At 47.5% G+C, this 25,657-nt stretch overlaps 1 protein-coding gene and 1 non-coding gene across 6 annotated transcripts in view; both read left to right on the top strand.

Moving 5' to 3' along the window:
• Window positions 1-25,657, top strand: part of ADD2 (adducin 2) — a 103,012-nt gene that overhangs the window by 29,781 nt on the left and 47,574 nt on the right. The window contains exons 1-2 of one of the 5 annotated variants that reach the window (XM_076000868.1): window positions 21,145-21,277; window positions 21,890-21,955. The exons of 1 other annotated variant lie outside the window; for it this stretch is intronic. The gene's annotated coding sequence lies outside the window, so the exon portion shown is untranslated. 3 more of the 5 variants (XM_076000865.1, XM_076000866.1, XM_076000869.1) reach the window with 3 other exon arrangements.
• Window positions 23,307-23,438, top strand: LOC142870367 (small nucleolar RNA SNORA18). The gene has a single exon (XR_012918776.1). It is a non-coding gene; the product is annotated as a small nucleolar RNA SNORA18 (small nucleolar RNA).

Genomic DNA, 25,657 nt, shown 5'->3' with positions numbered 1-25,657 from the left:
TCTCTGCAGGGCAATTTATCCCTTTGTTTCATTATCTTCTCCCACACAAAGATTTGTGAGGGTTGACAAGGGAGGCAGGAACTAATTTTTCATATTTTAAGAGACCCATGGAAATTTTTCTTAGACCAAAAAACAAAAAATAAGACCAAAGACTCGGCTATCTCACTGAAGATAAATGATGCTTCTCCTAGAATGAAGATATGTTTTGCTGAAGAATTCATTTTAAACTAAGATTTCACCCTGCTCTAGATGCTTGAAGTAAAATTGCTTACTTAAATGTAATTGTCCAATATACATCTTGTCACCCAAATCTATTAGGTTCCTGAGTTTGTATTGTGAGACTATGGATAGCAAGGGATACCTTTAAGTCTAATTAATCAACTTATTCAGGTTCCCTCTATCTCACTGTCTCCTTTTATCCTCTTTAATCTGTCAGGGACTGAAAAGCATATTAATATAATTCATTATTATTGTGATTCTGTTATCTTCTCACTGATTCTCAACAGTTTTTGCTATATATATATATATATATATATATATATTCCAGTGCTATGTTATTTGGTGCATAATAGTTCAACATGATATTTTCATTGTGAGATCTACTTTTTTCAAATATGAAAATAATCTTTGAATCATCTGGAGTTTTTAACCTTGAATTCTATTATCTCTGATATAAATATTATAACCCATAGTTTGTTTACATTTATTTTTTCCTGGTGTATATTTATCTGGCTAATTATTTTTAATCATGTTATATGATTTCATCATAGATATATCTCTTTGCAAGTAGCCTAGAGGTGGCTTTTATCTGACTCCTACACCCAAATCTCTGTCTTCAGATCTCTGGCTGCGATACAGCATTGGAATCCTTGTCTGTCCCTGGCCGTGCTGCCTGACTGACACTGCAGTCCTGGGGCAGATAAAGCATGAGAGATACTCATAGGGGTCATACGTGTGTGAAGTGGCTCCGGCCTCTCAAGGAGCAGCTTCCACATCATGGTGGGAAGGTGGCAAAGCTTCCTGGAGGGTACAGGCCCTGAGCCAGAAGGCAGGCAGTGAGGGACAAATAAAGCTTCACTTTCCACCTGATGAACTTTCTTTCATCAAAGTGGCAAAGACAAGTGTCTGTATCAGCCGGTCTTTGTGCTTCTCTTTTCCGTCTCATAGGTGAGTAAATGTTCATCCATCATTCTGGCTCTGGGCTAAGTGTCAGTCTTCATCTTTGGAGTTCTCAGGAATCATGGTCTGATTTTGTGTGTGAGTGGACACTGGTATTTAGTGAGAAGTTGGGGAAGGGTATGTCATAGATCACTAGCCAGACACTACCCTAAACTTGAATTTCTTATAATATTTGTAATCGTTTAAAAATTCTGGTCTTCTCTTACTGGATTTTTGGTTTTGTTTATGGATGAGTCTCCCAAGTAGCATTTAATTTATTTTAAAAATTAAATAAGCTGTAGAAACTGGAGGCCTCATAGTATACTGGGCTTTGGAATCAGAGGAACCTGGATCCAGTGTTCGGTTCTGCCACTTAGTAGCTGTGTGCTCCTGAGTGAGTTTCTGAAACTTGCTGGGTCTCAGTTTCCTTTTCTATAAAACGGGGATAATAATTTTCACTCTAAAGAGTGGTAGTGAAGATCAGAGGCAATCTGTGATGCGTCACCCAGCACTTGATCTCTTTTGGCCTCATGTGTATGTAACAGTGATGAATTGAATGTTTTAACACATTACATTATATATTATTATTTATAATGGGGATGCTCTCCCTCTCTCCTGAATTGTTTCTGTGAGCATCTTGAGTGCACTGATGATTCTGCCCATCTCCAAGCTGAAATTATTTAAGCATTTGTTAAACTTTTTTTTTTTTTTAAAGCAGAGTGGAGATAAATAGATTCTCGTCAAGTCCAAAATCAGGAAAACATTAATAAGATTTTTCTCAACTAGGCAGTTTCTTGAAAAGCATACAAAAAGTTTTACAAGTTGTATAATCAGCTGAATAACTTATCTCAATACATAGCACTGTGTCATGTCTTACTTCCTTTAGAAATTTCAGCTGAATGTTGTCGCAGACTTCATGGGACTATGATGCATATATCATGAAACCTGGAGGGGCGTTTTGCGAAAACACTTAAAAATTCTAAGTGAGCACAGGCAAGGAGCTATCATAACGTTTTCAGCCTACTCAATGGGAGCAGAACCAGTTTACATTTCACCACTATGGAAACCTGAGTTAACTGGGGCTGTGTTTCTACTTTACACCAAGGATGTCTTAACGTGACTTGATGGTTAGTACTCTAGGCATCTGCCCAGCTGGCCCACCCTGTAATCCAGCTGCAATCCCCTACCAACCCTCTGTCTCTCTCCGTTATGCCTTCGTACCTGCCCACTTCTCCTTCCTCCTGACATGGTCTCCCTTTCTGTGATGGGACAAAAGTCAGTACCATCTCTCTGACTGCTCCCAGCCTCCCTGCTCTCCTGGCAGTTAAAGGCTCTGGTTTTGTGTGCATGGCTTCTTCCTTTGCCCCGCTGTCCCCCACAGAAGAGGTAGCTGCATTGCTGCTTCCACCAGCTTGTGCGGTGGAAAGTGGAGGAACCTGACCTGGCTGGGGAGGAGAGGTGGGCCGGGGTCGGGTAAAGAAAGGATAAATCCAAAGAGCGTCTTCATTTGCATAACAACACTGAGGTTGTCAGGAAAGAGTGAGAGGAAGGGAGGGAGGAGGGAAATAGGAAAAGGCAGAGGAGATTTTGGGAGTGGGGGAGTTTGAGGCTTGAAGAAAAAGGCTGTGTTTGTTGAGTACAGTGAATCAGAGAAGAAAGGAGGGATTTAAAAAGCTCCCTGGGGACTCTCTATTCTTCATGGTGCTTGAGAAATTCTAGCAAAGGATTTGAGATATTTTACATTTTGAGTTGCATGAACTGTGTCCCCATGACTATGACATCCCTCGGGGCAGACCCAGGTGTGTGATGTGTGTCCTGGAGTTTGGATGTGCTAATACACTGTCAGATTAAAGTCTGGCCTAGGAGTCATTTTCTGTTCAGTTAATCATTATGTAAATCTCTGCCCTAAAGCACCATGTGTGTTCGGAGGGTGTAACTCAGACGGCATTTTTATTTCCTTCATTTCTCTGTTTGGGTGTCTCACTGTACTTTCCTTGTGCTAAAAAAAATTACCACAGTCATAAGGCAGTCATCATAATTGGGACAATTGGATAAAGCACTAGTAGAAATGAAAACCCAACTAATACGGTTTGAAATTTTAGAGATGAAAATCTTAAAATTCTTTCTGATAATTAATCTCAAAATTCTGAACACTTTCTGTAGGTGATTTCACAGTGTCTAAAATAAGAATTCGTCCATTTAAGAATACTTGGCAAATCCTCATCAGTTCCTGATATTTGCAAGCCGTTCTTCCAGGGCTATGGGAGATAGAAAGATGGGTCAGAACGCCATCCCTCAGGGCTCTGGGTTTAACAGGACAGGTATAACACGAGTCGTGCAAGGTAGAGGGCACTAAATTCTGAAAGGGGTACAGACCCACTTTGGCTTGGGGAGTTCAGAAAATCAAGCACATGGCTTGCTTTTTGGGTAAGACTGTCCTTAACGGGGTCGTCTCAGAGTCCCCTTCAATTTATTCCCCACCCTTGGTTTCCACAGAGCATGTGCCCAAATATACTGGTCGCCTTCTCCCCTCTCCTGCCAGTGGCGGCACACTCCTTTGTTTCCTTTCCATCCGATTGCCCCTTCCTTGGTAGTAGTGACACTGGGATCCTTTCTCCCCACCTCTCAGACCCATGTGCCACCCCTGACCCTCTAAACGCCCCCCGCCTGAACTTACCCCAGGCTTCGGGGGTGCATCAGGACATCAGGACCCCCTGCATCAGGACAGAGTACCAGGTTTGGCCCGTTGGTACCAGTGGGCTGACTCTCCACGTAGAGCAATGTGGAGGTAGATGTCTTGGAGGGAGACAGCGCTGGGCCAACATTGGCTGGTCATGCCTGCTTCCCTAAGCCATTGCCAATAACATGGGTCAATCACCATGTTGTCCCAGACACTTGTCAATTGTCCTTTCCCTTTCTGTGCAGATAAACTCATTTTCCCCACGAGTCTGTTCATCTGGCCTGTGCACTCACCTGCTGGTTGCCTGGAGCTGTCACTCCAGGAGTGTGCTCAAGATATTGCTAGAGAAAGGGTCTCTGTTTGGGGGGGCGGTAGCAGGCCTGTCAGCAGACGTGGGTGGGAGGCACTGCTGAGGCCAGGCCCTGGCTTTCTAATTCTAGAGCTAAGAACAGACTGGTTTCCTTGACAACAGAGATGAAGTCTGCTCATCTGCTGCTGGGGGTGGGCTTTTGTGTGTCTGTGGAAAGCGCTGGGACTTGGGGACAAGAAAAGCAATCCTTTCTTTATCGATACACCAAGCCATTTCTGAAAACTCGCCAACTCTCACTGTATTATTAACAATATTAAAACACTCCCAGGAGGCACAGTGACATCAGTTATGTAATCTGCAAATTGGGAATCCAGATATAGAATCTTTCCTTCCTTTCCACTGCATTGCCTCTGATCCTTGATGTATTTTAGCAGACCCACACTCCCTTTTTGATAACATGTTTTAAAATGTCAGCTGAATATGTACTCACCCTTACATATCTTGAAGGCTAAAGCAAAAGCCTTTCTTCCTTCCTCAAGGAAGGAAGATGATTCGTGTGGCCGGGCTGCTGGGAGGAAATTAAACTCAGCACTTGATAAGCTGATGTTGGCTCGAAGCTGCACTTGTCAGATGGCACCCTAAGAAAAGGCTCTGGGATCCAAACCCTCATTCTTGGTGCAAATCAGAAGACTCCTGCTAAAAGCTGGTCCATTTGTTTAACCAGGAGGCCCAGCACGTCTTGGTAGTGGCTTGGTGTTTTATTCATGCACCACCTTCCCTCCTATGCATTATTAAAGCCTCCTTAAAAAGCAGCCTAGGGATCACTGGGGAGAAGAGCAGGCAGCAGTGATTTCACGTCTCCCTGCAAGCAGCAACATCTGCTGCTGGAAAAACTCAGGGAAAAGATTCTGCAAAATTGTAGCCTATGGCAAATCTAATGGAGATGGCCCTTGGACCTGGGCTTACACAGTAGCTAATTTGTTCAAACATGGCTATTTTTTTTTTTTTTTTTTTTGCATCTATGTCAGTGCACTGAATTCTTGAATGCTAAGTAACATAGATGGGAAATTTTGAGCGGGACTTATGTGCCAAGAGTGACTGCGATGAGACGGGAATTAATTAGCAGCGGAAGGCGGCTTCAGACAGATGTATGAACAGACAGATGGAGGCCAGAACCCCGCACTGTTTCCATCAGAAGTGTCAGCGACTCTTTCCCCTTGTGAAGTTCACAGCTCTGGGGCTCAAATTTAGCTCCTGCATGTCTCCCTCTCCCCAATAACCAGGGGGTGAGCCGTGGCACTCTACAGCCTTCCACACAGTTCCTTTGTTTCCTTCATCTCCCCGGGGAAAGACGCTGACTTCCCCAGGCAAACAGACTCAGTTTAGGGGAGGCTTCAGCTGGCTGAGTTCTTTGTCTGGGTGCAACCTCCCGGCCCTGGGGACCCTGCCGCTCTTGTTCTAAACAGACAGGGTCTTCCTCCTTATTCCTACCTCCCGCAGCCCTGAGGGCCATCTGAGGATAGTTCAGGGAGATCCAGGACCAGACCCCTGGGGTTAGTCTGTCCGGTGGCTTTTCCCCCATGCACTGCCTGGAATGTCAGCTTAGAGCCCTGGCTTCTCTGTGTGGTGTATGGCTCAAATGTACACCCAGGGATTGGAAAAGCTTTCTGTTTCATACGTATGTGATCCTGATTGGTCCAGATACTCATTGCATTCAAATGCTTCTCAATCAGATAGAAATTGATTGATGACTTACTGAAAGCCTAGCATTGAGCAAGGTGTGTGGGTCTGGGTCTTTGTAGATGAGCTTTAGGTAGGAGTGTCACTGGCTACATCCAGAGCTGCTTTGGGTTGGTTGACAAAATGGTTTTGCAAACTGTGAAGATCCAAAGGCTTCCTAGTATATATTTTTTGTACTACTTCATGGTTTGATTGCAAACCACTAAGTTTGTCCAACCTTCCTTCAGAATCATGGCTGGGTTCTCACCTGCTGCCTGCACCACTTCATCCTCTGAGCCCAAGGAGAGGGGAGGTGAAGATTAAAAATATGACCATGAACATCACCTTCGGACATTGGGTCCAGCAGAGTATCAGAAATTTCCTTTTTCCCATGGTGCCTCAAAAATGAAGGATGGAAAATACCCCAAAGAATTTTCCTTTAGTGTCTTCTGGTGCAGAGCCTGCTGCTTGTTGGAAGGTTTGGGTAAGGAAACTTAAGGTTGGTTCGTGCAGCATCTACCTCCTGTTGTGGGACAGCCAGATGTGACACATGGGGGCTGGCCATCTAGCAGGTGCACCTAAGCGAGGCAGTGACCCCGGGGAACAGCAGAAAGCCAGCCAAGCTCAGCAGTGCGTCTCTGCAGGGGTCTGCAGAGGGATTTGTCTTCCCCCAGAGGCCCATTGATAACTCCAGCAAGAGACTGTGCAGCCACACGCGGTCAGTGGGCCTTGAGGAAGGAGGGGACTAGAAGGGTCTTGAGGTGTAATCTCACTGCACTTAGGTCTGTACCTATGCTTGTTGAGTACCTCTTGTTGAATGCTCTTCTAGGTGCTGGGGATCCAATGATAAGCAAAATCAGACTCTGCCCTCTTAGAACTTCCAGTCCTGTGACAGGTGAAAGCTTGTTCTGGTTCTTTCCTATTTTTAGGATTTCAATAAAGAAGTTTTCACACAATGAGCTTTGCCCCAGTCACACGTGGTCTTTGTAGTTACTTTTGTCCTCTACCCCAGTGTCAGCCTTTTGCTCATGTCTCGTTTCCCCTCAAAGAGGAAGCAGTACTGAGGCAGTAGTAGCTGTGCATGGTGGCAGCCCGCCCAGGCACGGTGGTTCTGGGAAGAGCCTGGGTAAACAGACATTCCTCTTCCCTTCTTCTTTGGTGCCCCCTCGATCTCTAAGTACCCCTTTTCCCAGGTGTCCAGGGCTGCTCATTACGACAAAGTAAGGCAGCCTGAGCCCTCCTAGTGTGTCTCCCTAAGTGCTCCATGTTCTCTTTGAGCTTCCTGTCATGTCAGCCCCTCATGTCTGCAAAGCACCATCAAGAAAGCTGTCTCATTAGGTCACACTGATGTAGGAAAGATTAACAAATATAGTCATGTGTCACTTAACGCTAGGGCTGTGTTCTGAGAAATGCATCGTTAGGTGACTTCATTGTTGTGTGACCATGATATGGTGCACTTACACAAACCTAGATGGTCTAGCCTACTATACACCTGGGCTATATGGTCTAGCCTATGGCTCCTAGTCTACAAACCTGTACAGCATGTTACTGTACTGAATACTGTAGGCAATTGTAACACAATGGTAAGTATTTGTGTATCTAAACATAGAAAAGGTACAGTAAAAATATGGTGTTTTCATCTCATGGGACCACCATCACGTATCTGGTCTATCACTGACTGAATCGTCATTATGCAGATTATGACTATATCTGATCTACTCTCCCAGTAGCACAGACTTTTATAAAGTCTTTTATACTAGCCAAATAAATTTCCAAATTATCGAACTTTAGGCAAAGGGGAGTGGGGGAGGATGGGTAAGCATCCTGGGAGACCTGAGGCAGAGCACCCCAGCCCCACCCCACGCCTGGGGGTACTTGCCCTGCCTTTCAGCTCGCACACACTGTGGCTGTCTTGCCCTGCCAGGGCAGTGAGTGCGTGTATGTGTGCACGTGTGCCCGTGTCTTCTTCTTAGGTCACTGTTTAACTTGCGTGGATCTGTGTAGCTAATCTCGGCCCATAGGCCCGTGGTAAGGGTCTGCCTTTTGAAGACCATCTGTGTCCGAGGGCCTGATGTGGTGCCATGCTTACATGTCCCCATCATCCAACCCTGGGGGAGTCACTGTCATCTTCTCTCACCACTGCATTCACACAGGGGGAAGAGATGAGATATTTCACATATACTATCCCAGGGCTGCAATTTGGGAACAAAATAGGATTCATTTTCTTGACACTATCTTTCATCATTTACAAAATGGTGTAACTATTGCCTGTGGGACTCTTGAGAAATTATGAAGTGTTAATTAGCAGAAGCTGTGTGTATTTAAAATATACGGCATGTTTAAATAACTATTAAATTAAACCTACTTTGCAGAGTTGAGAAACAATCTGGTCCAAAAATCTGAGGACTTGAATTTTGCTGCATATATTAAAAGAAATGTTTAAATGGTTCTGGAAATGGTCATTTTTGATTCACATTTATTTCCTTAAATATTGAAATGGAGGCTGGGAAGCAGGCAGTGACCTGGCTGTGGGCTGTTCTAGTTGAAGTGTCTCCATCTCCCAGGTAAGGTTTAAATGTTCCTAATGTCCAGAGGGCATGTGTAGAAAGTGAAAGGCCTAGAACTACTGCTATGGCTGTTCCTTAGAAGTCACATATTTCAAAATTGTTGATTCCAGTGACTTCCAAGTCTTCTGGATTAAAAATAAAAAGGAAGCATTTCCCACCATATTTTGCAGGGGTGCGGAAGGCAGAAATCAAGAAACCCAGTCCACTCCCTGACAACTAGATTATTTTTGCAGGGGTGCGGAAGGCAGAAATCAAGAAACCCAGTCCACTCCCTGATAACTAGGTTATCAGTGTGTCTGTTCTGGACAAATCACACTTGTATTGGCCTTGGTTTTTTATAGGTTTAATGAAGGGGTTGGCAGGGTGGGGTTGGGCTATGTATTAGTCAGGGTCTACCAAGCAAAATAGAAACTTCTTCAAGAGTCTCAACAGGGAGTTTAACGCAGGAAATTTACCCAGGTAATGGAGGAGCTGAAAACCAGCAAACAGCGCATGGTGAGGTGGCCTAGGGGTTAGCTGCAGCAGGAAGCCACTTCCACCCTAGGCTGGAGGGAGAAAGAGAGCAGGTGATGTTAGTCCATCCCAGGGGCCATGGAAGCTGGGACATGGGGGCCTCTTTGGAGGAAGCTGGAGCCATGGAGGAGACATCTCTTGAGCTAGAGTGTGAGAGGAAATGCCCTGGTGTCCCCTCTTGTCTTGGGCCAGGGCCCTCCATTGCCCCCACCTGGCAGGAAGGGGGCTGGCACTGGAGCCCGCAGGGGTCAGCAGGGAAGGCAGAGGAGCGGTTAGGCCAGCAAAGGCCCAGGCCGGTTGCCTCTGAAGTCCCTGGAACTTCGCCACTCAGTGAGGGCTGGAAGCCCGACCTAGCCTTGAGGATTTGCCAAAGGGAAAATCACACCAACAGGCCCTGAGTGGTATTTAATGAGACTGCCCTACCCAACCGTCAGAAATGAACATTGCACCTACCTTTTTCTGCACTGCACTTGCCTACATGGGAGAAGACGAGGCAAGCCTTCAGGGGAGGTGTCTGTGCCAGGGGGTGGAGGGGAAGGTGCGAGAGTGAGAGAGGACGAGGAAAGGGGACAAGAGAGGGACTGTGTTTGTAGGTTGGAGAGGAACAGATGAGACCAAACTCAAAGGCACAGAGGTCACAGGGCTGGGGTGATTACTGTCTGTGCAAAAAGATGGGTCCTGGCAATGTCCATAGCAGGTTTTTCATATATTCACACACAATACCTTTTTCCTAGAGTGTCTTTAATCAACACCTGTCAAGCTGGATTGATTTGGTTTCCATTCACCTAGGGTGCCTCCTCCTGAAGGAGGGCGAGTGACATTAGCAGGCATGCTCTGACGTCAGCCCAGGACAACCTCCTCGCGTGGGCATCTCAGCCGTGGTGGACTTTAGGGTGTGGACCGACCCCCTTCTCTGGGCTTCAGGCACCTTTTTATCTGCAAAGGGAGGGGCTTGGGCATGATTTAAGGGCCTTCCCAACTCTGTGACTCTGGGGCCCAGCCCAGACCCTGATAGCTGGGTGCAGGAAATGGCCCTTTAAGCCACCCCAGATGAGAGCACATGCTAGGTAACCGTCATGCTCACACATGGCCACATCCCATGAGGTCCAGACTGAGAGCGCTGCTGTGGCCTCAAGGACGGACTGAGGTGGCCAGCAGAAGCTCTTTGTAATAACTCCAGGGCTTTGCTTGCCTTTCTTTAGTGTGAAATGGTGAGACTGTAGAACACAGCAATATTTCTTACAAATCTACTTTTCTCTGCCACCTTGTGCCCCTGAACCTCACAAAGCCACTGCTCTCTTCAACACAAGCCCCCTAAAAATGCATATTCTTCCTTGAAGCTCCTGTCCTCTGTTCTCTCTGTTCAAAGATCAAAAGAGCAGTGAGGTATGGCAGGCTCTTCTTGGAGTTCAGGGAGGAGAAGGGTCTGAGGGGAGTGGAAAAGCTGGGAATGCTCCTGCATGAGTCACTTTTGTCCTGACTCATATGCAGAGACAAGTAACAGCAGGGAAGAAGGCTCTGGTGATGAATGAGAGGCACTAGAGCCGAGCAGAGCGAGAGGGAGTTAGGCGTTGGAGAATGGAAAGACCTGGATAGGGAAGAGGAATGGTCTGGCCTGAGCCCAGCCGTGGAGGCAGGGTCACTTGTTAGGGAGCACTGGGCACTGGTGTGGGGTGGAGAAAGGGGTCCCATTTGTCTGGAGTGAGCATTGCATGTAGAAGAAGAGAAGGAGATGATGTCTCAACGGCAGCTTGAGGAGTTTGAAAGCCAAGATGACTTTATCCTGCTGTCCCGAAAGAAATGGCATGGTGTCAGTCCCCCTGCCCTGAGCCCATGGCAGACACTGGAAATTGATCCTAATGTTCTTTCCAACTGAGTGCAAAGAAGGACTCAAACTCTAAGGCAGCTGCTACTGATTGTTTGGAGTTGGTATGTGATATACGCCTTGTGACCGTTGTGGCTATGGATGAGAAGTCATGGATGGTTTCTATGAAGCATTTTAGAAACATAACCATGTACATAGGCTGAGTTGGGATAGTGAGCTAGAGAGAGACCAGTGAGCATGCAGGCTAATTGACATTTGTATCTCCTGCCCCTTCCTGCACTGGATTTGGTGGACTGCTTTTTTTCCCCTAATGTAGGCTCTGTTAGTAGGAAACGCCACCCCCTCCTCCCTCATCCTGGGGCATTTATGCCAGTGGCCTCACCTTTCTGGTCTACCAAACTAAGCTTCTCCGGACCCAGTCACCTAAGAGCCCAGGTTATGTTATAGGTGAATTCTTATCTCCTTTCTGGATCAGGTATTTTTTTTATCCCATAAAAACATTGGGAGAAGAGTCCTGATTTGTAAGTTTCCATCAAGTTTTTTGAAATTAGGAAATTGGGATTCTGCCACCAAAATTTCCATTCTCCCAGGAATTGTTCTGGGCTCTTTGTAAGCCAGGGATGAGGAATTTTCTTTTTTCCCTACCCATAAGGATGAGACCACTCTTGGTTGACCCTGTTAGGGAGTGATGAACTGGAGCTGTCAAAATCCATTAGCATAGGCAATCCATTGCCTGGGTGAGCCGCTGTTCAGTTCAGAAGCATTGATTGAGCCAGGGACAAGTGCCACTAAAGGTCAATGACTTGCATCCACTCTCTATCCTGCAGCTGCAAGCTGGGCTCTCACACACTGTCACATTGGCCCAGTGTTGTGGCTGATGGGATCTACAGCCCCTGCCCCTTTGTTCCAGTGCTTCCGTTTGTCATCATGGTACAGCTGACGACATTATGCTCTTAAGCCCTCCCTGCTCAGAGTGTGGTCTGTGGACCAGCAGCATCGGCATCCCGGGGAGCCTTTGAGAAATGCAGAATCTCAGCTCTCACCCCAGACCTGCCGAGTCAGAGCCTGCAGGTTAGTGAGAGCCGCAAGTGATCTGTATGCACATTAAGGTTGGAGACATGCCATGACGGCTCCGGAGGCCAGAAGTCCAAAAGCACAGTGCGGCAGGGCTGTGCTCCCGCCCAAGGCTCTAGGGGAGAATCTTCCCTTGCCTCTTCCAGCTCTTGGTAGCTCTGGTGTTCCTTGGCTTGTGACTGCATCACTCCAGTCTTTGCCTTCATCGTCACATGGCCTTCTCCTTTGTGTCTGTGTCATATAAGGACACTTGTGATGGGATTTAGGGTTTTTCCAGATAATCCAGAATGATTTCTTCTTGAGAGTCTTAACTTTATTACATCTGTAAAGATCCATTTTCCAAATAAGGTCACGTGCACAGATTCTGGGAGTTAGGACATGGACATGTTTGTGGGGGAAGACACCATTCAACCCACTGCAGACCCTTTGGAGCATTCTCAGACTGGGTTCCTCCCAGCCCCTTGCCAGTGCCCACTTTCAGCTGGTCCAGCCTAGTTTACCCACACTGACTGAGAACTGCCGATAGGCCCAGCATTACTGAACGCTGCTTCTGTGATGGGCCTTGTCCTACGTGTTGTACGTGGATGAACCCATTCAATTGCAACAACCCCTTGGGGTGGTGACCATAATTGCCACTCTGCTTTATAGATGAAGAAACTGAGGCACAGGGTGGTTCAGTAACTTGCCTAAGGGCTCACAGCTAGTAAAGGTGAATCCGGGATACACACCAGGCAGCCTGTGCAGTCTTTGTTCTTCACCGTTATGTAATGATGCTTCTGAGATCACGAAGGGTTTGAAAAGTTGTCTTCCAGGTAGAAAGGAGAGGAGGTGGAAGACAGAGATGGCATCAGGGGCCTTTGTCCCACTTCCTGGGAGGCTTGGGCACAAAGAACGCTAAGATATACTGTGGGCAGCTGTCCTGCCCACACCCCAACCTGCGTGGAGGTGGGGGGGCCCTGCTGTAGGCACCTGGAGGATACGGAGCACGTCTCACTCATCAGTGAGTGGCTGGCACTTAGCACAGTGCCCTGCATCTGTGTCAGAGGAGGAGCACGTGCACAGCCCTGGCCAGCAGCAGCCCTGAGTCCTGGGGCCCCAAGAGGGGTCCACGTCAAGGAGACCCAAAGCAAAAAAAGCAGAGAGCCCAGCAACGGGGCCCAGAGCTGCAAGGGGGATGACGCTAGGCCTCCTGTGGTATGAGCAGGTGAGTAGCCCTGAGAGCCACACAGGCGGCTTGAACTCGGGAAGGCCCACATGCATAGAGTGTCTGTGGGGGTCGGCGTGGGGCTGGGGGGCAGAGACAAGATGCCCTGTGCAGCTGCATGGCTTCGTTAGGAAGCCGGCTGCTGAGCCAGGTTCTGAATGCCTTGTGAAGAGGCCACCCAGAAATGCAGGTGGGACATTTCTTACGACAGGGGGTACTGCTATGGTCACCATCTAAAAATGAGACACACAGTGGTGGAAGGACTTGCCCAAGTCACACAGCTGTGAGGCCCCTCGCCCCTCAGCACAGGGTGGGCTCCGGAATGGCAGACTCATGGCAGGACAGTGTAGTGCGGTGCCTGGACGTAGCAGGCACTTAAAAGTATATGTATCTATTCCACCTTAACCCCTTTTTCATTTAACACTGTGTTGGTAACATTTCCATGGGACAGCTTTTAAGGGCTAAATGCCATGTGGGTGTGTTCATTATTGATGGTTGTTGGATGGATATTTAATGTGGCCCATCACTCGGCACGTTTGGTCTGTACCCTCCTGTGGGCTGTGACACATTCCATTTTCTTATTAACCAGTGTGTGAAGCCTCACTGAATTCATTTTAAATGCCCTTTTTTGAGTGGTAAGAGGTGGGGTCTCCTCTTGCATTTACCCTCTTTCTACCCTTCATGATTCTTGGCCTTGGTTTGCAGTCCTTTGCCACCTTTTTTTGCCCCAGATCGAAAAATTTCACCCCTTACTTTGAGTTCCAAGCTCAAAGAAGCCCTTCCCAAGACACAAGTGTGTCAGGAGATGACTAGGCACAGCCTTTTGTGCCTGTAACAAATGGCTGGGTCAAAGGGTGCGGGGCGAGAGTAGTTGAGGCAGGCCTGTGAGGAGATCAGCTGCTTCTCCCCGGGGAGCCGTGTCCCTAAGATAGGGGTCGCCACAGAGGATAAGGAAATTGACAGGCAACAGAGAGAAATAAAAGAATACACAGAGACTAAGGTATAGGTTATAGTTATATAAATCAGATATAACACAGCGGGAAGTTCCTAGGGGACTGGCGGATGTCCATAACCACCAGTGATATGGTTAGATTCTTACAGGTTTTTATAATCACAGACATCAATTACCAGTTGTCAGCGTAACATATTTACATATCAGGGAATGCAGTTGCTAGGGGATACAGGTAGTGGGTTAGGGTCAAAAGTCCTCTCAAGGGGCTTCTAATCTATCTAGGTGAACAAACAGGTACAAAGTCTTTTAGGGGCTAGCTTCTAATTTCTAAGAGGTAGTTGTCAATTAACAAAAGTAAAACAAAAGAGGTATAGTGACTCAATATTTCTTTGATTAGTTATGGTGGACTTAAAGGTAGACAGACAGGAGAGAGCAGGAAGCCCATCTCTAATAAAGCAGGTCGTTTATAACCACCGGGGCACATCTCTGGTCAAAGTGTACTCATTATCTCCGGCTCCCATCCTGTGGGCCATGTTTACCTTATCTTGTCTTTCAAGACACAGGGAAGCTCACAGATTTTGAGATACTGGGAAGCCATCCTAGAAAACATCCCCACCGGAGATTTGAGAGCTCTCCCATGATAGCAGCCTCTAATAAGTGAACCATTGAGTCCACACATGCCTTCAGGGCAAAACCCTGCAAACTCCTGTTTCTGTCTTTAACATAGTAATATTAGGTTATACAATAAAATAATGGTCTTATGAGCCACATCTCATTAATTCCTCAATCATATTTTCCCAACAAAAGGGGCCAGGGAATTAGCTGGAAAGACCTGCAACCCAGTGTAGGCAGTCTCACCAGCGATGCAGGCAGCACTGTCACCAGCACTGGAGTCTCTAGATTACCTGCTCAGATGGAAAACTATAGCCTGCCATTTAAAATGCATATTACCTAAAAATCTACCTGTATATCATTAGTACAGAAATTCAGCAGCAGACATAACCTACCTAATTTTTTTCTTTTTTGGAGACAGAGTCTCTCTCTGTTTCCTCAGGTAGAGTGCAGTGGTGTCATCATAGCTCACTGTAACCTCAAACTCCTGGGCTCAAGCGATCTTCCTGCTTTAGCTTCCCAAGTAGCTGGGGCTACAGGCTTGCACCACAATGCCTGGTTAATTTTTCTATTTTTAGTAGAGACAGGGTCTTGTTTCGCTCCAGCTGGTCTCAAACTCCTGAGCTCAAGCAATCCTCCCACCTCAGCCTCCCAGAGTGCTAGGATTACAGGCATGAGCCATCGTGCCCAGTCCACCTGCCTAATTTTATTAAGCTCAGTTTCATGTATTCATTGGCATTCCCTTGAGAACATTTGATGAGGCAGTCAGCCCAGATGAGTACTTGCTGGCAAGATGGAATCCAGACGGTGATTTAAAAAAAAATTCAATTGTTGCAATGTCAATAAACCATATAAGGAATGACTTAATAGTAGCACCTAACATTTATTGACTCCTTACTATGTGTCAGGCCCTGTGCAAAGCCTGTGCTTTCATATATTGTCTCATATAGTCCTCTAAGGAGGAACTGCTCCTCTCCACATTGTACAGATGAAGAAACTGAGGTTCGGAGAAATGGAGTAACTGTTCAAGGTCACATAACCAGAAAGATGCAGAGCTGGGATTCAAACCTAGGCTCTAATACCATTCAGAGCCTGGGTTCGTGGCCATGATGCTGCAGGGTGGAGCCAGTTCCCTGGGTCCTTCGTGTAGTGAGATAGGTATTTAACCCTCCCCACAGTCCTTCATTTTCTCTGATCTCTGTACTCCTAAGTTTGGGAAGATACAGGGAAGAATAAAACAGCAGATCTGGGAGGGTCCTTGGAGAGGGGTCTAGGGGATGGGAGCTAGCACTGGTTGTGCACCTACTATGTGGTAAAGCCCTCTGGAGAATGCTTCAGCCAATGTGGTTTACATGGGCTCAGCCCATCAGAAATCCCGGTAGTGGATCCGTCTCCATTTTCATCACAATCTTGGTTGTCTTTTAAGCTTTGGCTTTCTTGTCTTAGTCTGGCCTTGCCTTATGACATGATGCACCGCTTCACAGAGGAGGAAGATGCCTCCTCAGCAGGTGTAGGGAGGCGTACGTGGATGTACGTGGAGTGAACTTGTTTGGGAGCCATGCACATCGGTCTGCCTTGTTGTAGATGTCAGGACAGTGTATTGGGCAGAAGTGAGGATTGACAGCTAACCAGTCTGTCTACTGATAAGCCCTGAATCAGGGTGCCAAGGGGCTCTCCACAAGCCCTTGTGGCTTGTTTCTCTTGTCTCATCCTTAGGCTCCCTGCCCCAGTAGATAACATGCCACCCACCATGTGAGAGGCAGTCCTAAAGTTGGTGACACCAACTTCTAAGTTGAGTTCCTGTACTTCGTAGATTCTAACACCTTTCCCCCCACATTTCAACATCTTTGAAATTAGGATGTGTCCCCCAATTGGTGATGACTTATTATTATAATTGCCAATGTTTTCTTTCTTAGTAATATTTAAAATTATTGGTGTGCCAGTCAATCAAGGATGTCTTAGATTTGAAGACATACAGGATGCCAATGTTCTCTTTATTTTTATCCCTCTATCAAATCAACACCGTGGCTGTAACTCTGCCTTCACTTTTGAGACCTGTAGCAAAGAAAGATCTTCCTTGTGCTCCCATGAGACTCATCTCTCATGTCATTTCTTCAAGCAGATGTACTATCCTCCAGTATCTGATGGCCCTCAAATTGTTATCATGATGTTTCTCTTTCATCTCCTCTATCTTATTAATACTTTTATGGCATCTCAGGAAGTTGTGAAGCAGATGGTCATATTTTAAGAATTATGAGCTCATTTAAATATTTAATTCCTTGAGTCTGATGTTCATAGCCCAATTACTCCACCACCCAGAAATAAGTTTGATTCAAATTTGTTTTTTCTAAAAGGAGTACCCATTTTATAATCTGGATGTGGGATTGGGCCTGTTTCCTTGATAGCCATCTTTTTGTATCTCTAATCTTAAGTGAACTGATCATTAAAGTAATTGCTTTGGTCATGTTAGTGCAGACATTGCCTGGAGGTATTAAAGGTCACTATTAATTATGTGTGTACCAGACTCGATTTCCAGAAAACATGGCTTTCTCATCATTTTTTGCTAGAAGCTATTTTCCCTGAAGGTTATATCTTAGGGGACTTTATTTCACCTTATTGGAGGATACAGGAAAAGAAAATTAGAAGTGTCTTGAGAAAAGACACTTCAGAGGAAGATAAATGATCTAGAAGACTCAAAAGAGGCATTTACTTCTGATAATAATTTGCTATAGGAACCAGAAGAAAACTTGTATCCTTAATATATATAGTTCAAAAAGATATGGCTTCTAAGAAATGAGAGAGGACAGCCATAAGGAAGGAATAGACTAAGATAAAAAGATCTTGGGTAAAAATGGACATAAATTAAGAAAAATATGCACAAGGACAAAATGTTCAGTATCTGAATTAAAATCCACATTAATTTTGTGGAATTAAAATTAGCAAAGTAGAAAATAACAGTGACAAACTGTCAGAATGTAAGGAAAATGTCGACAATAAAACTAGTGAGAAGAAAAATGATAAATTTAGAGAACAGAGATGTAACATATGGGTCATTGGTGATCCTGAAGGAGACACTAGAATCAGTGGAATAGAATTAAGAGAAGAGTGTCTTGACTTGGAGAAAAGGTGGGAATATGTTTTTCAGGCTAGACGACCTGCTGTAGCAACCTCAGAGATACCAATCAGATGCTCAGGAGGCTGCCTGCAGTGACAGCTGGCTCCTCCATTTGGCGGCTGCATCATTCTCTAGGGCTTGGGAGTTTCCACTGGAGCCTCTGCTTCCAGCTCCTGATCGCCTGGGCTACAGGTGATGCCCGCACTTCTGCTCACGTTCCATGTGGTCCTATCCAGATAGAAGGGGGGGCTGCGGGGCGCATAGCATTACCTCTGACACATGAATATGCAAACACACAGGCGGAAACATACAGACGTTGAAATAGCTCTTTCCTTAATATCTCCATGAGAAAATTCAAACCGTGCAGAATTGCTGGGCAGAGGAGTGGAAAGTCAACAACATACCCCCTATTTTCACCATCTGTTCCAGACACCCTGTGAAGGCCTGAGCCTCCACGCTCAGGCTTTTGGGAACACGGAAGTTCCGGAGGCCAGCAGTTCTCCGTGTGCGCCTTTAGACCCTCTGCCTTACTTAACCTATCCCTTCCAGTTCCCACCATCCCCTCTTCCTGGGCCCACTGCCTTTCCTTTTCCCCCTCCCCACACCAGCATGCCCAAGCCTCATTTGAGTTGTGGATTTTCACAGCCTTCCCGGTCTGGAGAAGAAAGGAATGGTGTTAGGTCACCCTCTAGTCTGAGAGGCAAGATCTTCTTTTCTCTTGTGCCCAATTAGGGGGAAAAAACCCCAAAAAACAAAATCAACAAGATAGCTTTGACCTTAATGTGCTAAAAGAGCTTGCATTTCCACCTCTTGTGATCTAGGATTTGGTTTATTCTATTAGATAGAGAAGGACACATCAGGTAATGCTCTTTCCTGGACTTCCTGTCTGGGGGTAGGTATGGGGACAAGAGTAGCCCTGCCACAGGATTCAGTGGGTTACACTTCACTTTCCTATTGGAGGACAGATGTTCTCAGACTGGGCCAAAAAGCAGCGTCAACTGTTTTGTGTTTGAACTAGATTAAGTTAAAACTTTTCAAAATTTAGCTCCATTGACATTAGATATGGTCCTGCCCAAAGGCACAAGGTAGACAAGGTGACTGCTTAAAAGTGTCAAGACTGGATTCCAGGACAGCCTGAGGTGTGGAACGGAGGACCAGAGGCTGAGTCAGCTCAGTGAGACTCGAGACAGCCTTTGTGATGAGCTTTCACCTGTATCGGCTCCAGGTTTGACTGACCCTTCACGGAAGGCACCAGGTCTGTGACGGCTGAACCCAGCCCTCCTGCCCGGCCAGCATGGTCTCCGCAGCACCAGGGCTTCCTGGGCGCCCCCTGTTTTCCCCGTCAGGAAGGTGTGAGGTCCACGTGGACTTGTGGTCAGTGGCAGAGGCATCTGATGAGTGGGTTGAAGCCCAGCACTAGAGCCTCGAGGTTGGGAGCCCCCGGTTGCCTTCGTGAACCTTCACTGGAGCACTGTATTGTAATGCTCGCTCTGTGACCCCCTCGTTGTGGGCCTTTTGTGAAGGGGGATTGTGGATTACATCCCTTGACTTCCCCAGTGGTGGCCAGGTCCGTGGCAGGCATGTAGTGAAAGGATTGTTAAGATCAAGCAGGTCTCAGTGGCTGGCAGCCCTGGGAGTATGCGTGCGTGACCCACTGCCAGCTGTCACCACTGCAGCCTGCTGTCCTCCTGAGGGGGCCAGCAGCGTCTTCTTTACCTAAAAGCACAGCCACCTGTCAGAGTGAGTACCAGAGGTGCCTGCGCTGTCCCTCGCTGTCTAACGCCCATCTTCTGTGTTGGGAAGTTCTGAGCCATCTCAGTTCTGAGCCCCACATGCCAGAAACAGGAGCAGAATTATCCTTTCAGAAGCTGGCTGAGTCCTTGGGGCTTCTGCCAGGAACATAGAACCTGGGCTTTGGGCCTTGGCCATTTGCAGATGCCCATTCCCCACCTTCCCACCATTCCCTGGCATCCACTCTTCTTCATTTGGATGAGGGAAGGAAAGAGTGGTGAAGTCAAAATAGAACAGCTCTGGAACCAGATGGGTTCCAACCCAGGCTCTGCCCTTCACCAGTCTGTGGCCTGGATCAAGTCACTCAGTTTCCTGGAGCCTCAGTTTCCTCACCTGAAAAATCAGAATGCTGGGCCCTTCGCCACGGGGCTAGGGAGAAGGGCCCAGCATAGCAACTGGCACCTATGGGCTTACACAGCTTTTGCTGATTGAATAATGTCTTTCTTCAAGGTCTAACTCGGGACCTTGGTCCTCAAACATGTGGACCCGTGGTTTCACAAGCATTGAACACAGTCATTTCACATCACCCCAGCATTCATTGTCAGCACCCTGTATTGTTTTGGCCTTAGCAGTTGATTACATATCTGTGCATATGTGCATATATCTATGTCTATTTCATTTATTTTTTTTAAAGTTTTTTAAAATTTTGTTTTATTTCAGCATATTATGGGGGTACAAATGTTAAGCTTATGTATATTGCCCATGCCCCCCTCACCCCTTGAGTCAGAGCTTCAAGCGTGACCATCCCCCAAACGTTGCACATCTCACTCATTATGTTTGTATATACCCATCCTCTCCTCCCCCCTCCCACCTGCCCAACACTCTATAAATGTTATTCCTATATGTCCACTTAGGTGTTGATCTGTTATGTCTATTTCATTTGCATTCATGTTTTTCATGAATACAAACATGACTATGGGCCTCTAGCAGGCAGGGCCTGGTCTCATTTCTCCCAGGTATCTTCCCTTTCATGTCCAATTCCAGTTCTTGCTCACTCCTGGGCACCAGTAGATACTTGACAAGTAACTGTGTTCATCTAGTGAGAGGGAATGGAAGTGATTCCAAGTCTGTGAGAAAGAACATTGGGCCTATCCATTCCACCGCAGTCCAATTCCTGGGTAGCAGGAGAACGGAAAAAATTGCCTGCTAACTCTTAGGTTTGAGTCCCTTTGTCGGAAGGCTTTTAAAATTCACTGGACTTCTCTAGGAAAGTATGCATCAGGGGTGCCCAGAAATAAGCACTTCCGGGGCCTGCAGCAGTCAGAGGGTTGAAGGATTCTCCCAGCCCAGGGGGCTTCTGGAATTGGACATAGAGATATTTTACCTTCGCTCACCTGCCTCCTTCTCCTTTTCTTCTTTTAAACTATTTTTGGCCCAAATGATCACAGCAGCTAATACCTAATGTAGAACTTTGGAAAATTCAGAAGTGTGTGAAGAGATGGTGATAAGCTTCCCCCATGATCCTGCCACGCAGAGGCATAAGCCTTCTCTATCTGGGGGCACCAGGCAGGGTGTGGCCCAGTCCCCACTCAACTGCCTCCACTTGCTCTGCGGAGCCGCGGCCGCACAGTCAGCATGCCTCCTGTCTCACTGTGGGAGTCTCAGTCAGCGGTCGGTGAGTTTGGGTTCCCACTTCAAGCCGAAGGCTTGGAGCAAATGCTGCGCTGTCCTTGCCTGGAGCTGCCCTGTGGGGCCCGGCCTGGGGCTTTCAGAGGCTGGCGCTGCCAAGGGGACCTGTGGCCGTGGCTGTGGCCGTGGTGAGCAGCTGGGAAATGGCAGCTTGTGCCGTCTTTCCACCTTGGGCTCTGGGTGCTGAGTGATACAGACTGTCTACTCCTGTCTGGGGACCCCCCACTGAAGTGGCAGGTGACAGCACCTAGCTCCTCTCGGGGCATGCGGAGCTTAAGCAGATGTAGCAAAAAGTCAGACACCTTGGGCATCTGTTACTCCCCTTATAGACCTTTCATTCCTTGTACAGCCACAAGGAATGATCCATAGAAATGCGATTTCATACTCCAGTGGTTACATGTACTTGCTCTTCAGTGGGACAGGGAAGAAAATGCTCCGTGACAGGGAGCATGTTTTGTGATTTGCAGGCCCCAGCTGCCCTCCTACCTGGGCGAATCCCAAGCAGGGTCTCTGCTGAGGAGGGGTCAGGGGCGTGAGGATGCGAACTAGAGGTGCTAAAAGGGAGCTCCTGGGTCCCCTGAGCAGACTGGAGGGTCCCTGGCGAGGGCAGGGCAGGGGGTGCTCGAGAGAGGTGAGAAACAGAGAAGGAGGCGAGGCTGGACTTTGGAGAGCCAAGGGTGCATGGTTGCTGTGCATTGCGTGCTGTGTAATATTACCTTCTCTGTCTCTCTATCGTCAAGGTTGGATTTGGTAGTGTGAGAGTTGCAGTCAGTTGCTGGGATTCGGCTCCAAAATAGGCACAAAGGGTAAGAGGAGGGGCCCTGCCATTGGGTTATATACCATAGCACACTTAGTTTAAGAGGAGGTGATATAGGAGCTAGGGCCCTGCCACACACTGTTCCATTGACAGCCACACCTCACCCTGATGTGGGCAGCGTCAGCGTCTGTCTCCCCGCATGGTGCTGTGAGCTCTCCTTGGGCCCCACTCGCCTCTGGAACACCAGGGCTGGACGGTGCTGCTTCTTTAGGCTGTCCTAACTCCTCCCAATTCACCATGAGTTGTATCTTAGTCCAACTAACATTTACTCAACACCTACCTGGCGCCAGGCCCTTTGCCTGCTAGGAGCTCATGGCAACAGGTTGTTGCTGTCAGGTTGCACGTGGGATGGAAGAGGTGAGTAAAGTGGAGTGAGAGCCCGAGGAGGCGGGTGTGGGGGCAGGCTCCCGGAGGAGAGGACACCTGGGGTGAAGAGGAAAGGGTGTTTCTGGAAGACGCCAGCACTCATGAGGAATCTGCCTTGTGCCTCTGGGTCCTGTGAATAGCCCCTCGAGGGCGGGGGGCACTGGGAGGTCCAGAGGGCTGTGGGTGTTGGCTGAGAGTCTGGAAGGGCGGCCTACAGGCTGGCCGTCCTCAAGGAGAAGAGGCTGGGCAGAGAGAGAAAGGCACAGCCCCTGGCTGGGTGCTGCTGGGCTTGAATTTTTAACATGGAGCATGCATTTTGTTTGCCAAAGCAAATTCAGATTTAAACATCTTTTTTTATTGATGCATAATAGAAGTACATAGTTTCAGGGTACACGTCATTATTTAATACTTTCATATAATTTGCAAAGATCCAAATCCATCACCTTAAATATTTGTCTTTTCTTTATTTGAATTCTTCTCTTCTAGATATTTGGAAATATACAATAGATTATTGTAAACCTATAGTCACCCTGATCTATCAAAAGTTTGATCTTTTTTCTTGTCTCGAACTATGTATTTCTATCCATTAACCAACTTCTTTTCATTCTCTTCCCTCCCTTCCTGGAGGTTTAAAATGTGAAAAGAATACCTGCCATTTTTGTAATAGAGTCTAAATTTGACTAAGTTTCAGCTGGAAGAGCAGGAATTAAAAAAAAAAAGGTTAAGGAACACTGCCCCTGGTGACAGGGATGGGTTTTTAGCAGGGCAGTGACACACATTGGCCAGATTTGCATTTTTAGAACAGTGACTCTGGTGACCGATTGGACAGTGGACATAAGAGAGGAAGGGCCGTGGGCCAGAGACCATTGAAGGACGGAGTAACGGAGGCATGACTCAGGGCGTGGTGCTCGGGAGGGGGAGGGATATTTAGGACATAAAACTGGAGACCTTGGTGACGGATTAGACGTGCAGGGGTTGAGGTGTGTCCCGGTTGGGCTTTTTCTGTAGCCATACACCGTTGGAAACCCCTCATAGAGTGACACTGTGGTTTTGCTTTCCTCACAGGACTATTTGTTAGATCTGTGAGAAGAAACTACCAGACAGTTGCTAAAAGTATGAAAGACCTAATAATTTGTATCATTTTATTAAAATTAAAAGAAAAAAAGAAAAAAAAATAGATTTACAGGGCAAGAAGAGGGAGTCCAGGCTGCCTCTCTGGGCCATGGTGGGGTGACCAGTTGGTGGGAAGCAGAGAGGAGAGGCTGGCTGTGCAGAGGGAGGTTGTGGCTCAGGGTGAGAGGGAGTGACAGTCCATTTGCAGGTTGATTTCAAGGTGGCTGCAGGACACATGTTTTTAATGTCTGGGTTCACAGTCGGACGGGTGACCAAGAAGGATTAGAATGCATTGTCCTAACTCTTCCTGCCTCACAGCCCAGCCTGATTGCATACTGAGAGCAGGGGCCAGGTGGCCCTGAGGGTCGTGCTTCTTGTGCTTTCTGAAGCAACCAGGGGGTGTCAGGCACCTGCTCTCACTACGTGGGGCACCATGGCTCACCTGCTCCTTGCTTCTGAGCTCTGTCTGAGGGCTGCAGGTGGCTGGAAGCTGGGGTGAGCTTTGCTCTCAAGGCCCATGCTGGGAAGCCGAAGGCTAAATGGGGGGTGATGCTGGGCTTGATGCCACACCTTGTGCAGGCTTAGAAGGTGGTGTCTGGCCAGGATCACCCCAATCCCCCCAGGGCAGCAGCCCTGCCCCAGGTGCTGGGGCTTCTCTCGAGTGGCCCTGCATCAGGCCTCTTCCTCTTCCGTTTCCCTCATTACAACTTGCTGATCCTGTGCCGCTCCTGCCCCACTCAGCTGGCCTCTGTAATCAGAGATTTGACAGTTTCATTGCCATAGGGTAATGGTTTATAGATAATACACTTGCCTCCAATACCTCTCAGAACTATTTTCATTTTAATTAGGGGGTAACACCATAAACCAAGGAATGGAGCTCTAGTTGTGGAATTTCACACCAATGGAGATTGGGATGGGAATTATTTTGTTCCATATATGCTTATCTGGGGGACAGATGTCTGCTTTCTTGCATGAATGCCACAGGACAGCTCTAGGGGCAAAGGATTAATTGTATTAATGAACCCCCAAATAACTCAGACTCTGAAAATTCAAATCTTAGCAGGTTATGGCCATGGGGCAGCCTCAGACCTTCACAGCAGGGGCTTCTGGGGAAGGGGAGGAAGTTTGAGGGGAAAAAAAACTTACCTAGCTCCAGGATTTGCCCTTCAGGAGGGCAGTGGAGGTACATTGGCAAATCCCACCCTGGGGTCAGCCCTGGGAGGGAGGGAAATGGACAGAGGCAGCATCAAGTGGTGGCTGTGATCCTGTTCTTGCTAAAATTAAAGCCACTGGAAGGAGGACCCCAGGTGGCACTGGACTATAGAGTGCAGAGCCCAGCTCTTGCAAGCAACTTCCTAATTAGAAGGGTGAACATCAGGACTGGGCTGGGGACCATCTAGGCACTGAAGTGCTGAGCCCTGGGCCCCCGGCTGGGTTGAGGAGGAGGCTGTACCTCAGTGGGTGTGCAGGTGTCCTGGACTCCCACAGGCACATTGCACCTGCCCGGATGACTTCTCCTAGTCCCGCATTGGTGGGACGAGTCCCCCCCCCCAGTGGCTCCACTCTGGACAGCACTGGGTTAGGGATGGAGCTGAGCTGACCAGTGAGCCCAGAGCCATAGGCAGGTGGCAGGTTGGCGGCTGGAGGTGGTCAGGGATGCTGCCAGCCCTGGATGAGACAGCCCCCAGGAGCTCTGGGTCTGAATGACAGGGTGTCCATGTGAAAATAGAAAACTAGTCTTTTTGTTGTTGTTAACATTTTGGTAAGTAACCCTTTGAAGACTGTGATCCCCAAGATTTTTGGAGGAGTGACTTGCCCTTGTTGGTAAGGTATTAATAACTTTACATTCCTCCTTTAGTAGTTCTGCATGACCTGTTATCCAGGCATTAGCTGGGGGCCTTTCCACTTGAACTCTAGCTGAAATTATCTTGAACCAACCAATTCGTGGCCTGTGCAAATCTAAAACTCTCCCACTTTCCTGGGGTGTGATATTCTTCAGGCTGCTTCTGCCTCTTGGACTGCATCCAAAATTTACTCACATCTGCATCTGTGAGTTTAGCAGCTGTTAGTGAAGTGTTTTGGGGTCTCAGGAAGGGAGACCTTTGCATCAACTTGTGATCCCCTCTGGGCTCGCACGGGACTTCTACATTCTGCTCTCTCCATGGTGCAAGGCAGCCTCCTTGATCTGAGGTCTTGCCAGCCAGCACTCAGC

Source organism: Microcebus murinus, chromosome 3, assembly GCF_040939455.1.
Source record: "Microcebus murinus isolate Inina chromosome 3, M.murinus_Inina_mat1.0, whole genome shotgun sequence".
Taxonomy (NCBI): Eukaryota; Metazoa; Chordata; class Mammalia; order Primates; family Cheirogaleidae; genus Microcebus; species Microcebus murinus.
The sequence above is the reverse complement of the archived record's forward strand: the minus strand, read 5'-3'. Positions and strand labels throughout refer to the sequence as shown.